Here is a 3,395-nt window from a genome sequence, read left to right on the forward strand (position 1 = left end):
CCCCCCCCCCCCCCCCCCCCCGCCCCGTGATAAATGCCCCTGGGGCTGGTGACCTGCGGAGGGAGGGGATGCTGGAGCGGGAAGCTGAGGTGGTCACGTGGGCTTTTCAGAGGGAGTGACCTGGAAATGGCCTTGGCTGCAGTGGGGCCCAGGCCTGACTGGGCTCTGGAGAGGTGGTGGGTGGGCAGAATCCAGGAGGGGGCTGGGGAGGAGGCTGGGAAGGTGGCTGCAGTAGGAGAGATGTGGGCGGAGCCGTGTGCACTTTACCAGTACCTGGAGGCTGCCCCAGGGGACATTAGTGGTCATCACGCTGGTGGTGCTCCTGCCATCAAGTGGGTGGGGGAAGGGGTGCTGCTAACCTCCCCCTCCCCCCAGTGCTCAGGATGGTCCCAACCCCAAATGCCATTAGGACAAGCCACTTAAGGAGCCCTTTGAAGATGCCTTTTAAAAGGTTATAAGCGTACCACACGCTTGTCGTAAAGCCCAGCAGTGGAGGTGGGCACGCGTACAGGTCCCGCTGGGTACTGGTCGGCAGGGCCATGCTGAATAGCCATGTGCTCATGTCACTGGAGGGTTTCTGGAAGGGCTGGGGCCGGCTGCGTTTCTGTTTGAGAGAGGCCTTGGGTGCTGGCCGGGAGGGAGGGGAGCCAGGAGGGAGACACGGTTCTCCAGCAAGCCTCCCCAGTTGGGTGTTAAGTTCCTCCAGCCTTCGGTTTCTTTTCCCTTACCTACCCAGGTGTCCTGTTGCTGCTTGGGGGTGGGGGCAGGTGGGGGGCTCCCTCAGGTGGACCCGGGGAGCAGGGGTGGGGTGCGGCGAGCTGGGGGGGAGGGAGTAGCACTTGGGGCTGTCTGCAGAACTATGGTTCTCAGCCGGGAAGATTGCATCCCCCAGAGATACAGGAACAGGGAAAGGCCACCTCGGGTTATCTGGACACCCCCCCCTTGCTCCCCCTCCCTGGCCAACAGATGCTAACACATTTGTTGACTCTTGGCTCTCGCAGATGCCATAAAAGACAGAACAAAAGGCCCAAGCCATTGGTCTGCCATGGCTGGGCCCCAGGCTTCTGCGGTGACTGTCACAGGTGCAGGGCAGCGAGGGCCTGCCGGCAGAACACCTGTTAGTGGTCTGAAAGAGGCTGTGTGCTTGTCCTCTACGAGAATTTTCTGAATTGTCCCAGGGCCGTAGAGTGGGGTTGGCAGATGGTTTCTGAAGACGGCCAGAGTCAGCATTTTCAGCTCCGTGGGCTGGAAGTCTTTGTCGTGGCTACTCAACTCAGCAGTTACGGGGAAAGCTGCCACAGACCCTGTGGGCCAGGCCGTGTGCCAGTAAAACTTTATTTATACACATGGTAACCTGAATTCCTGTAGTTTGCCTGTGTCGCAAAATTTCTTTTGCTTTTTTGTCCCCCACAGCCATTTAAAGATGTAAAAATTATTCTGGGCTTGCAGGCGGGACAAACACAGGCGGCGGGATGGAATTTGGTCTGTGGGCCCGAGTTTGCAGACCTGGCTGTAGACAAGCGTCTTATTAAGACAGACGCACATGTGCCCGCGCGTGTGCACACACGGACATGAAACACTGCATGAGCTTAGTCCTTGTAGGTAGTCATCTCTACAACCGTGGGGCTCGGACTTCCACCCTGAGACCAGGAGTTGCACGCGCTCCCGACGGACCCAGCCACGTGCCCCAGAACTTGATACTTTCACCACGACACTTGAGGTGACTGCGAGAGCGTGGCCTGGGCGCCCAGAGCAGAGTCAGGACGAGTGCGTCCAAGGGAGCGCCGACAATCTCAGTCGTGGAGACAAGCAATACGAGGTGTTTTACTTACTCAACCTTCTTTTTCAGGCCAGTTTTAGATTTACAGAAAAATGGCAGAGGTAGTACTGAGTCCCGGCGTCCCCATCGCGGTTCCCGAGAGCGCCTCGTGCCAGTGTTTGTCACGGTGATTTTACCAGTGTTGACGTCGTACCGACGTCATTGACTAACACCCGTACGTTGTCTGGATGTCCTCAGGTTCCCCCCACTGCTCTGCCCCAGGACCGTCTCAGGGCCCCACACAGCATTCAGGTGTCACGGCTCCTTGGGCCCCTCTGGGCCGAGACCGTTTCGGAGGCTTCCCCGGGGTGGATGGCCCGGGGCAGTCGTGAGGAGCCTGGGCAGGAATTTGTAAGAGGTCCTTCTCCCCTGGTCGGTCTGGTGTTTCCTCATGGTGAGGCTGGCGCAATGGGATGAAGAATATTTTAATGGAAGGTTTAAACAATTAAAATTAGGGGCACATGGCTGGCTCAGTGGGGCACGTGACCCCTGATCTTGGAGTTGTGAGTTTGAGCCCCATGGTGGGGGTAGAGTTTACTTAAGGGAAAAAAAACAATTAAAATTAGCGCAAAAACCCACATGAATGAAGTATCAAGAACTTAAATACGGCGTCACGATTGCTGGCTTCTCCTGCCCCGTACCCCGACCTGGCTCAGTGCTCAGGTGGCCTTAGTGACTGTTGTGTTGGTCAGTGGTCATCCCGGAACCCCTGCCTCGTGAGGGGAGGCTGTGAGAGAAAAGGCCCCAATTTGGGGGTGGGGGCAGGGGATCTTGTGTGTGCTCACCGTCAGGCTCAGGAGAGTTCTGGAAGGTGAGATGCCGGTAGGCAGAGCCAAGATACACATGTAAACTCAGGTGCCCAGGTACGTTTGGAGACAGGAGTGGTCACTTCTGTGAACTGAGGTGGGTTCCAGAATCCATTTCCCAGAGGTGGAAACATCGGGCGTGGCCGCAGGACACCAGCTCTGTGGGAGGGAGGGCCCTTGCTGGCGGAGGTGGGTGGTGGCGGCCAGGGTTCAGGAGGGAGAAGCTTGCTTTGTCTCTGCTCCCCCTATCGTATGTCCTCCTCTTGGTATTGTCCCCAGCAGACCTGCTCTGCCCTGCACCTGACAGGTCAGGAGAGGCCAGTTTCCTGTTCCATGCCTCAGTTTCCCCATCTGTGAGATAGGGCCAGGAGCCCATATCCCAACTTACCTGTGGGATGAGGTGACTGGGAGCTGCTGGCTTGAGGCCCAGGATGCCCAGTCCAATGGGGGTTGTAGGGGGAGGGTCTCAGACTGGCTTTGAAAATCCCACCTCTTCTGAAAGTCCCCTGTCCCAGAAGCTCCTCAGGCCCCGGCCAGCGGGATGGTGCTTAGCTGACCACGGAGCACGTCCTCGGGAGCTCCCCGCAGCCCCCTCTGCTCCAGGGCCTTTCCTGCAGGAGGGAGGGGTCCCGGCCGCCCCTGCACCCCCGGCACAGACACCCGCCGGCATCGTAGCCTCGTGGGAGGTGGTGCAGCTTTCCAAGACGGCCGCCCGGGGAGCGGCTCTGCTTGTCCGCGGCCTTATTGAGCCGGAGTTCTCCGCTCCCGCG

At 58.7% G+C, this 3,395-nt stretch overlaps 1 protein-coding gene across 1 annotated transcript in view; it reads left to right on the plus strand.

The window, feature by feature from the left end:
• LMNB2 (lamin B2) overlaps positions 1 to 3,395 on the plus strand; it is an 18,965-nt gene that overhangs the window by 2,772 nt on the left and 12,798 nt on the right. The gene's annotated exons all lie outside the window — the stretch shown is intronic.

Source organism: Ursus maritimus, unplaced genomic scaffold (assembly GCF_017311325.1).
Source record: "Ursus maritimus isolate PB19 unplaced genomic scaffold, ASM1731132v1 scaffold_14, whole genome shotgun sequence".
NCBI lineage: Eukaryota > Metazoa > Chordata > Mammalia > Carnivora > Ursidae > Ursus > Ursus maritimus.